We start from the raw sequence: 12216 nt of genomic DNA, 5'->3' as shown, positions 1-12216 counted from the left end.
CGGTCCAGGCATTGAAAGCGCATCTTCAGGATGCCGTAGCACCGCTCGATCACTGCTGGTCACTGTATGGCCGTCATTGTAGCGGGTCTCCATGTCGGTCTGTGGCCTCCAGATAGGTGTCAGCAGCCACGGCCGCAGCGGGTAACCTCTATCGCCCAGGAGCCAAACCCCTCAGCCGGGGGGGGGGTGTGCCCTCAAACATGCCAGGAATCGCTGTGTGTGCCAGGAGGAAGGAGCCGTGCGCACTGCCCGGGTTTCGGGTGCAGAGGTGCACGATGTGCAGCTGATGGTCACAGACCAGCTGGATGTCCATCGAGTGGTACCCCCTTCGGTTGGTGTAGAGTGGCCTGTTATACACGGATGCCCATAGGGAGACATACATCCCATCTATCGCCCCCTGGATCTGGGGCCATCTAGGCGATGGCAGTGAACCCCGCTGCCGGCCATCCTGGTGGGCTCAGTCGACATGGAAATGGATGTAATGATGTGCCCGGGCATATAGAGTCTCCGTGATGGCACAGATGCACCTGTGCTCTAGGGTCTATGAAATCCCAGGCAGGTCCCCACTCGGCGACTGGAAGGACCCCGATGCATAAAGTTCAGGGCGACCGTCACCTTGATGGTACCCGGGAGCGGGTGTCCTCCCCTATATCCCTGCAGTGCTAGGTGTACCATCATCGGGCAGATGTGTCGCACTATCTCCCTGCTTATCCGGAGTCTCCGATGGCATGCACAGTTCGACAGATCCTCGAATGACAGGTGGTGCCGGTACACACGAGGTCTCATGGGGCGCCTCGTTGGCACCTCCTCCTCGGCCTGTTGGGTGGCCGGTCCTCAAGCCTGTGTGGCCGCCACCTGCTCCTCTGCTGCCCACTCTGTTGCTGCAGCTTAGCCCTATTCTCCGAGCGGCCCCTACTCTCAGAGCGGCCCCCACTCACATGGCCGCAGGGCATCTTGCAGAGCTGGGACCATCGCCACGGCAGCCAGTATTGCTGGTTGAACTTCAAACACCATTGTCTGCAGGGGGTGGAAGGCCAACATATTAGCATGGTGCTTACTCCCGTGCCCAGCCAGGTTCCATGGGCTACACGGTAGCCCCGGTTGGCACTGCAGGCTCCGCCCATGCATGTCCCTCCCCCATCCCCCTCCTGTCCTGCCATTATCTGGCACCTTGGGGGGCCCTGGTCCTAGCGGCTCTCCCTGCTGCCAGGGGTACCATTGGCTGGCATTTCCATCATTGGGTGAGGCCCTGGGTGGTCCGCCATTGGGTGGCGGCTGGTTCGGTGGGGTGTTCGGGGGTGGGGGGGCCACTCTGTGGCAGGGGTTGCGGTGTGTGCACCCATATGTCCGGTGTCATTATGCAAAACCAGGGGCCGAGGTGGGTGATCAGTGGGTGCGCAGCAAGATGGCCGCCTTAATGGCGATCGGTGCCCGACACCCTTCCAATCCTGTGGGGGGAAGGTGCCCTGGCTGCCCGGCTTGTTCTCCCCCTTCCCTCCGCTGGCCCAGGAAGGGGCCCATCTGCCACAACTAGCACGGCCAGTGTCCGGGCCGGCAGGTCGCATTCACTCCACGCCATTTCCTACCTCCATCTCTTGCTCAGCAGCCAGCACGCCAAGTTCACGACTTTTGAGAGCACAAGTTAGCCACGGTGTCGGGAAATTGGTCCATCGGCGGCGGTGAATCTTGGAAGCCCCGGAGAATGAAATGAAAAATGAAAATCACTTATTGTCACGAGTAGGCTTCAATGAAGTTACTGTGAAAAGCTCTTAATCACCACATTCCACCTCGACCACACAGCCCACCTCTTGGCTAACCCCCCCCCCCCTCCCCAGCACTGGCAGAAGCCCTCCCCGGCCAGTGGCACAACTGTCAGCACACTATGGCGATGTGGGACACTTTCTGTACCCCCCTCGTTCTCCCTCAGCAGTCACCACGCCCGTTTCAAGATTTGTAAATGCAGAACTGAACCATACCGTCAGGAACTCAGCCCACCAGAGGCGGGGAATAGCAGAGGCCCTGGAGAATACTAGGTCGGGCCCGCAAATGATTTGGAAACGGTGCCTATTGTACATGCGGAGAGAAACACATCGACGCCGTTTTCGAGGTGATGGAGAATAGCGATTTGGCATCAAATCGGCACCTGCCACAATTTTGGCGTTGGAAGCTATTCTCCGCCCAATCGTTTTTCCCGATTTTGACATCGGCTAATGGATAATCCCGCCCGACCTCTCTCAAAGGGTTATGAATCTGTGGAATTCTCTACCCAGAATACCGCGGATGCTAGAACATTAAATAAATTTGAGGAGATGAAATGAAAATCGCTTATTGTCACGAGTAGGCTTCAATTAAGTTACTGTGAAAAGCCCCTAGTCGCCACATTCCGGCGCCTGTTCGGGGAGGCTGGTACGGGAGATAGATACGTTTTCAATTAGTAGAAGGGAAATGGGAGCAGGCAGGAAGGGGAGTTGAGGCTGAGAGGAGATTAGCCATGATGATATAGAATGGCGGGCAGGCTTGAGGGGCTGCATTAACTATTCCTGCTCCTAGTCCTTATGTCCTTATGTTCTGTAAATGAAGTTTTCCTGCCTGGCTGTACTGTTAACCACTTGCCTTGCCCAGACCATCATGGTCGTGGTGCAGTGGCCCTTACCACCAAATCCCATCTTGGTCTGTCCCCCTATCCCTCTGGCACATTCTTCTCCTCTGAGAATCTTACCATGGTCTACCCTTCTCACTTTTCATTTAAAATTTTATTTCTACTCTATCCACATCAGATGGATCATATCCATCTGGCAGAGCCACCTTGTCATGGACCTGCAATCCAGAGAAGTCCACGACATCCTCATCCAGTTGTGCTTAACGGGGGAGTGCTTGCAGCTTGGCACTCATGCTATCAGTGAACTTACCATTCGCACTGTAGACTCACACATCACACTCCTTCTGCAAACAAAGTTACAACCTGCAAGGTCCGTCAACACATTCCATTCTCTACATTGTATTGCCATTGAAGGGTCATGCCACTGCCTCACTTCTGTGGAGATGCAAGTAGTCTTTCTCAAAGGATATGCCTGCTGGAGACTGCTAAGGAAACGAACGAGTGATGGCTTCCAGCAGGAAGTTACACGACATTCACTTTGTCAGGCCTCAAGCGATCACTGAACTGTTTCCTGCGCTGGATCCATGTTCTCTGCAGCGCATTCTAGCTGCTCACTTCCTTTATGACCTCTAACCATGCCATTTTGTGAGTCTGACTGGCCTCCTCCTGCCATCCTCTGGAAAGAGCACCAGCCTCCATGCCCTCACAGCTTACAACATCACATTGAGTGCTGTAACCAAGAATCCAGGGGCTGCCATCCATTATCCTCCTCCCTTTGCACCTGCAAATGAACAACTCACAATGCAGAGTGATAGCACTATGAGAGCTTCTGATTGCCCTTTAAATACTCAGCCCTTATTTGGGCTTCTAACAATTCATCTTGTCCATTGTGCTTAATTGGACACCAATCCCAGAGGCCTCCTGTTAATTGTCTGTCCTTGCAGCAGAGAGACATTAGCAGTTAGCACATTAATACTATTACTAAAGCACAAGGAACATACAGGTTTGGATCTTCCCTGAAGGGATGATCATCACCGGACTGCCTCTCTGTTCAAACTTTTCCACACCTAGATGTTGCTCTGTAATCCTTGCTGAGTCTTCCAAGTCCGGCATCTCCAGAAATGTGGAGTACAGTGTCCATCGGAGAACTCCACTGCAGCGGAGTAGCATCAGGGGAAGATAAGACACATCTACTTTTTACAGCACTAACTTAACTGTCCAGTCTGAATGTTAATTAATGGGTGATTGAAAGAATGAGTGAATGGATGCGGTGAATGAGGCAAGTGGGTGAGGTGACGGGTGAGTAAAGTGGTAAGTGTGTATGGTGGCAGGTGGGTAAGGTCGCAGGTGGGTTGGTGTAGTCAGATCAGGAGTGGTAATCAGGTCGGGCAGAGGTTAGTCAGGCAGTTTTGGTTGGGGTCTGTAATCTGTTGAAGGGTTGGAGACAGATGTCGGGGGAGTGACTGGAATTAGACTAGGTTTTTTCTGTCTAACGTTTCTTGGGTAACTATCCAGCTAAGTAAGTCAGAACTGTCCAAAGTCTAGAGTTGCATACTTTTTCGGAGAGTCTCGGGGTGCAGGGTCATTTGTCCAATGGAGATTGAAACTTCCATCCGTGGAATGCCGATGCACATCGAAGGTCATATAATTCCCAGATGATCTGGGCCACTGTTTCCACAGGTCCTGCTTTACAAGCAGTGGATTGAATATCAAATGGTTAAGGAAGGTTGACATTTTCTTCCGAAAGACCCTGAGGTCCCAGCTGATGTGGTGATATGCCTGTCGACAATAGCGTATCGAGTTGGTGGTGCGACCTCCAACCAGCAGATGGGAGTACACATCCACCATGCGGTCTCGAGGCAGTGGTCATGTGACAAGGCACTCAGATATAAGTGAGGGCCGATCTGGTGATCCTCAAATGGTTATATAGAGAAATACAGCACAGAACAGGCCCTTCGGCCCACGATGTTGCGCCGAACCTTTGTCCTAGGTTAATCATAGAATTTTGGACAATTTGTCATGGCCAATCCACCCAACCTGCACATCTTTGGACTGTGGGAGGAAACCGGAGTACCCGGAGGAAACCCACGCAGTCACGGGGAGGATGTGCAGACTCCACACAGACAGTGACCCAAGTCGAAATCGATCTTGGGACCCTGGAGCTGTGAAGCAATTGTGCTATCCACAATGCTACCGTGCTGCCCTTAAGAAGTTAACCTACACTCCCTTATTCTACCCTAATCCAAGTACCTATCCAATAGCCGCTTGAAGGTCCATAAATTTTCCGACTCAACTACTACCACAGGCAGTGCATTCCATGCCCCCACTACTCTCTGGGTAAAGAACCTACCTCTGACATCCCCTCTATATCTTCCACCATTTATCTTAAATTTATGTCCCCTTGTAATGGTGTGTTCCACCCGGGGAAAAAGTCTCTGACTGTCTACTCTATCTATTCCCCTGATCATCTTATAAACCTCTATCAAGTCGCCCCTCATCCTTCTCCGTTCTAATGAGAAAAGGCCTAGCACCCTCAATCTTTCCTCGTATGACCTACTCTCCATTCCATGCAACATCCTGGTAAATCTCCTTTGCACCTTTTCCAAAGCTTCCACATCCTTCCTAAAATGAGGTGACCAGAACTGCACACAGTACTCCAAATGTGGCCTGACCAAGGTTTTGTACAGCTGCATCATCACCTCACGGCTCTTAAATTCAATCCCTCTGCTAATGAACGCTAGCACACCATAGGCCTTCTTCACAGCTCTATCCACTTGAGTGGCAACTTTCAAAGAACAATGAACATAGACCCCAAGATCTCTCTGCTCCTCCACATTGCCAAGAACCCTACCATTAACCCTGTATTCCGCATTCAGATTTGTCCTTCCAAAATGGACAACCTCACACTTGTCAGGGTTAAACTCCATCTGCCACTTCTCAGCCCAGCTCTGCATTCTATCTATGTCTCTTTGAAGCCGACAACAGCCCTCCTCACTATCCACAACTCCACCAATCTTCGTATCATCTGCAAATTTACTGACCCACCCTTCAACTCCCTCATCCAAGTCGTTAATGAAAATCACAAACAGCAGAGGACCCAGAACTGATCCCTGCGGTACGCCACTGATAACTGGGCTCCAGGCTGAATATTTGCCATCCACCACAACTCTCTGTCTTCTATCGGTTAGCCAGTTTGTTATCCAACTGGCCAAATTTCCCACTATCCCATGCCTCCTTACTTTCTGCATAAGCCTACCATGGGGAACCTTATCAAATGCCTTACTAAAATCCATGTACACTACATCCACTGCTTTACCTTCATCCACATGCTTGGTCACCTCCTCAAAGAATTCAATAAGACTTGTAAGGCAAGACCTATCCCTCACAAATCCGTGCTGACTATCCCTAATCAAGCAATGCCTTTCCAGATGCTCAGAAATCCTATCCCTCAGTACCCTTTCCATTACTTTGCCTACCACCGAAGTAAGACTAACTGGCCTGTAATTCCCAGGGTTATGCCTATTCCCTTTTTTGAACAGGGGCACGACATTCGCCACTCTCCAATCCTCTGGTACCACCCCTGTTGACAGCGAGGACGAAAAGATCATTGCCAACGGCTCTGCAATTTCATTTCTTGCTTCCCATAGAATCCTTGGATATATCCCGTCAGGCCCGGGGGACTTGTCTATCCTCAAGTTTTTCAAAACGCGCAACACATCTTCCTTCCTGACAAGTATCTCCTCAAGCTTATCAGTCTGCTTCACGCTGTCCTCTCCAACAATATGGCCCCTCTCATTTGTAAATACTGAAGAAAAATACTTGTTCAAGACCTCTCCTATCTCTTCAGACTCAATACACAATCTCCCGCTACTGTCCTTAATCGGACCTACTCTCACTCTAGTCATTCTCATATTTCTCACGTATGTGTAAAAGGCCTTGGGGTTTTCCTTGATCCTACCCGCCAAAGATTTTTCATGCCCTCTCTTAGCTCTCCTAATCCCTTTCTTCAGTTCCCTCCTGGCTATCTTGTATCCCTCCAGCGCACTGTCTGAACCTTGTTTCTTCAGCCTTACATAAGTCTCCTTCTTCCTCTTAACAAGACATTCAACCTCTCTTGTCAACCATGGTTCCCTCACTCGACCATCTCTTCCCTGCCTGACAGGGACATACATATCAAAGACACGCAGTACCTGATCCTTGAACAAGTTCCACATTTCACTTGTGTCCTTCCCTGACAGCCTATGTTCCCAACTTCTGCACTTCAATTCTTGTCTGACAGCATTGTATTTACCCTTCCCCCAATTATAAACCTTGCCCTGTTGCTCGCACCTATCCCTCTCCATTACTAAAGTGAAAGTCACAGAATTGTGGTGACTACCTCCAAAATGCTCCCCCACTAACAAATCTATCACCTGCCCTGGTTCATTACCAAGTACTAAATCCAATATGGCCTCCCCTGTGGTCGGACAATCTACATACTGTGTTAGAAAAGCTTCCTGGACACACTGCACAAACACTACCCCATCCAAACTATTTGATCTAAAGAGTTTCCACTCAATGTTTGGGAAGTTGAAGTCGCCCATGACTACTACCCTGTGACTTCTGCACCTTTCCAGAATCTGTTTCCCAATCTGTTCCTCCACATCTCTGCTGCTATTGGGGGGCCTATAGAACACTCCCAACAAGGTGACTGCTCCTTTCCTATTTCTAACTTCAACCCATATTACCTCAGTAGGCAGATCCCCCTCGAACTGCCTTTCTGCAGCTGTTATACTATCTCTAATTAACAATGCCACCCCCCCCACCTCTTTTACCACCCTCCCTAATCTTGTTGACACATCTATAACCAGGGACCTCCAACAACCATTTCTGGCCCTCTTCTATCCAAGTTTCCATGATGGCCACCACATCGTAGTCCCAAGTACCGATCCATGCCTTAAGTTCACCCAACTTATTCCTGATGCTTCTTGCATTAAAGTATACACACTTCAACCCATCTCCTTGCCTGCAAGTACTCTCCTTTGTCATTGTTACCTTCCCCACTGCATCACTACGTGCTTTGGCGTCCTGACTATCGTCTACCTTAGTTGCTGGACTACAGATCCGGTTCCCATTCCCCTGCCAAATTAGTTTAAACCCTCCCGAAGAGTACTAGAAAACCTCCCCCCCAGGATATTGGTGCCCCTCTGGTTTAGATGCAACCCGTCCTGCTTGTACAGGTCCCACCTTCCCCAGAATGCGCTCCAATTATCCAAATACCTGAAGCCCTCCCTCCTACACCATTCCTGCAGCCACGTGTTCAACTGCACTCTCTCCCTATTCCTAGCCTCGCTATCACGTGGCACCGGCAACAAACCAGAGATGACAACTCTGTCTGTCCTGGCCCTTAACTTCCAGCCTAACTCCCTAAACTTGTTTATTACCTCCACACCCTTTTTCCTACCTACATCGTTGGTACCAATTTGCACCACGACTTCTGGCTGCTCACCCTCCCCCTTCAGGATCCTGAAGACACGATCAGAGACATCCCTGGCCCTGGCACCCGGGAGGCAACATACCTTTCGGGAGTCTCGCTCGCGACCACAGAATCTCCTATCTATTCCCCTAACCATTGAATCTCCTATTACTATTGCTTTTCTATGCTCCCCCCTTCCCTTCTGAGCCCCAGAGCCAGACTCAGTGCCAGAGACCTGGCCGCTGGGGCCTTCCCCCGGTAGGTCATCCCCCCCAACAGCATCCAAAACGGTATACTTGTTTTGAAGGGGAATGGCCACGAGGGATCCCTGCACTGTCTGCCTGTTAGTTTTCTTTCCCCTGACTGTAACCCAGCTACTCTTGTCCAGTACCTTTGGTGTGGCTACCTCCCTGTAACTCTTCTCTATGACCCCCTCTGCCTCCCGGATGATCCGAAGTTCATCCAGCTCCAGCTCCAGTACCTTAACACGGTCTCTGAGGTTATAAGACGTACATCAGGTCAGTTGTGCAGGGCTAGTTCCAGGGGAGGATAAAGAAACTCCATGATAACTTGCTCTGTAACAGATCATTATCTTACCATGTGTGCTTTAATGTAGACCCTGCTTTGGACAAGCCACAAGCAGTTCTGTGGATTCCTTGCTAGACATCGAACGCAACAGCTGATACTTCATAGAATCTCTACAGTGCAGAATGAGGCCATTTGGCCCATTGAGTCTGCACCGACCCTCTGAAAGAGCACTCTACCTATCCCCTGCCCTATCCCCATAACCTAGCGATCCCTGGACAGAAAGGGGCAATTTACCATGGTCAATCCACCTAACCTGCACATCTTTGGGCTGTGGGAGGAAACTGGAACACCTGCATAGACACAGGGATAAAGTGCAAACTCCACACAGAAAGGCTAGTATTGAAGCTGACCGTGGCAGCTCTGAGGCAGCAGTGCTAACCACTGTGTCACTATGCCGCCCGTTACTTAACATACCTACCATGTAACATGTGACCAATTGATAATGATAATAAATAGTAGCCTAACTGTACATGTGCACAGAGAAGGGCCTTAGAGACACACAAACCGTTATTTAGGAATGAAGGAACACACATCCACTTTGGGATAGTTATCTCCTTGCCTCTCCACCAGAGTGATTACACATATATTCGAACATTTGAAAGTTTCAACCTATTTGTTAAAACATGAGACAAATTTGTTCACACTACTCTAACATTTAAGGAGATAAAACAAAACAAGTACAATAAGTAACATTGCACCGATATGCGAGACATTGCTGAATAAATGGTCCAAACAGATGCCAGGTAGTGGAAGCATATACGCAACTCAGCTCTTCTATATCCGAATCTTTCAGGGGTAGTCCACAGTAATATCGTTCACTGATCACAATAACTCATTCTTCTGACACCACAGTGGAACAAACTGCAGACTCACGGCATTCAAGAAAACCAATGACAGAATGAATTACAGCGGTTAAGATTTAGCACAGCAGCAACAAGAGTGATAATATCATTAAGTGGAAAGGGATCAAAAGTGAAATATTTTGGCTTGCGACAGGAAACAAGAAGCCATGGCTTTGCTGTTCTGCCAGCTGCAGAAAGCAAAAATCCAATAATGAGCGGGAAGCTTTAAATTATTATACAAGTTCAGCAACAACAATGCATACTGTATTATTAATATCACACATCAGAAGAATAAACCCATCATGATATTTAGTAATAAACGCGACAAACTAATCGAGCATTTGGCAAATATCTCCCTTTCTTGTTCATTGTGTGCTGATGCATTATGGGTTTTCAGGTGTTTGTTTTTGTTCTCAGTCTTCCACTGTGTTTCTCCTGTAGCTCTAAAAGGCGGCTGGGGAAAATGTCATTTCCCATGATATGTAATTCAATTTTTAAAAAATCCTGATGCATGGATTCTTATCAAAATGTGATTAACTTGTAAATTATTTTCTGTAGTCCTGGGCACTGTGGGATAGTTTAACTAGAACTGATGAATTGACTATCTGACTAAGTAACCTTTAACAGTGTAATAGGAATGTTCCGGGGCGGCACGGTAGCACAGTGGTTAGCACTGTGGCTTCACAGCTCCGGGGTCTCAGGTTCAATTCCCGGCAGGGGCCACTGTCTGTGCGGAGTCTGCACGTTCTCTCCGTGTCTGCGTGGGTTTCCTCCGGGTGCTCCGGTTTCCTCCCACATTCCAAAGATGTGCCGGTTTGGTGGATTGGCCATGCTAAATTGCCCTTAGTGTCCAAAAAGGTTAGGAGTGGTGACGGGGATAGGGTGGATGTGTGGGCTCAAGTAGGATGCTCTTTCCAAGGGTCGGTACAGATTCGATGGGCCAAATGGCCTCCTTCTGCACTGTAAATTCTGTGTCAAAGTTGTTGATTGTTACCACCTGACCAAATACAACAGTAAACAACATTAAACCAATTTCCTTGGTTCCGGGGTGACACTGTAGCACAGTGGTTAGCACTGTCGCTTCACAGCTTCAGTGTCCCAGCTTCGATTCCTGTCTTGCGTCACTGTCTTTGTGGAGTCTGCACGTTCTCCTGTGTGTGCGTGGGTTTCCTCCAGGTGCTCCAGTTTCCTCCCACAGTCCAAAGGTGTGTGGGTTAGGTGGATTGGCCATGCTAAATTGACCCTTAGTGTCCTAGGTGGTGTTACTGGGTTATGGGGTCAAGGTGGAGGTGTCGGCTTAGGTGAGGTGCTCTTTCTAAGGGCTGGTGCAGACTCAGTGGGCCTAATAGCCTCCTTCTGCACTGTGAATTCTGTGACAACAGGCATTATGGGAGCCTGTGGTTCTTCCCATTCCTATTACTTGTAAATCCGCAGCAGTTAAAAGAGAAATATTTCATCCGGTCAACTTCTCCAAAACGTCAGTGGAGGCAGTCAGAAAATAAGTACCATACTAAAGAATTGAAACCTGTTTATAACGTACACTTGAACAATACTCCTCCAGGCTACCCACTGGAGCTAGGAAAACTGAGTGGGTGCAGTGATTTAAATATTAGCTTGTGCCCTCTAGGGCCCAATTTCAAATCCAGCCCAGCTTGCAGAGATGAAACCTTTTTTTGAATGTGAAGCTCTTATCTGAATTGAGATTGACAGTCTAAATCTATGGGCGCAAATTATCTTTCTGTGCTCCTAGTGGGTGCTGCAAATACGTACGGGATATTGTCAAGATACTTGCAATCCAGCCTGTATTTGTGAATCCACTAGTTTTAATGGACACATTACAGGCCGGGAGTGCGCCGTTTCACAATATAACACTAATTGGGCCATGTTACTCAGACAAGTCTAAGAATGGTTGCGACAGAGAAGGAAAATGCAATGTTAGTACAGTAGGGAATATCTTTGTGAAGTATATTCTTGGGACAGAGTGGAGAAAGCTTTAACTTGCATCCTGCTATGTTATATCTGACCTGGGAATATTTGATGTCAACACAAGGGGCTAAACTTTAACCTAAAAAACCCCAGACAGGTTAGGGTTGATTAGTTAGGGGGACTAATGTCTCTACAATCTATTTCCTGATTGCCCAAATCTACCGCCAGCCCACTTTGTGGATGCAGGTTGGAAGATTAACTAGAATAATGAGGCTGTGAGGATCATTATTGTGGTGATCACAAGTTAACCAGATGCAATACAACTGAGCAAACACTAGAGGGGGCACGGGAGAGCCATATAAATAGACGGGGACAGGAAGTGAGCAGACACTTCACTAAGGGCAGAACTTGGAGCAACACAGATACAAGACAAACGCCAGCTAGGAACACTGAAGGTCACCTTAGGAAACAGCTCTGAAGAGTGAACGAACTCACAATAAAGCATCTTCTCCACACTTGAGACTACGAGCTTTATTAAGACACGAGTAACAACACATGGTACCCAGGAGTGGCTTCAGACGCTTACTGCAGGACAGCTCAGTGGCAGATACAGAAAGCTCAAAATGGCATGGAAATCTCCTACTGGACATTTGACTTGGGAAGACATCGCTAATTCGAGGATGTGGATTGGATACCCAGCGCAGCTAGACCTGACTGGCAATGTAAGAGGTGTCTGGAAAAGGTTTAAACAACTGTTTGATTTTGATCTCCTAGGTAATGGGGTACAAGACGCCTCCGACAACATT

This window comes from Scyliorhinus canicula, chromosome 3 (assembly GCF_902713615.1).
Source record: "Scyliorhinus canicula chromosome 3, sScyCan1.1, whole genome shotgun sequence".
Classification (NCBI taxonomy): domain Eukaryota; kingdom Metazoa; phylum Chordata; class Chondrichthyes; order Carcharhiniformes; family Scyliorhinidae; genus Scyliorhinus; species Scyliorhinus canicula.
The sequence above is the reverse complement of the archived record's forward strand: the minus strand, read 5'-3'. Positions refer to the sequence as shown.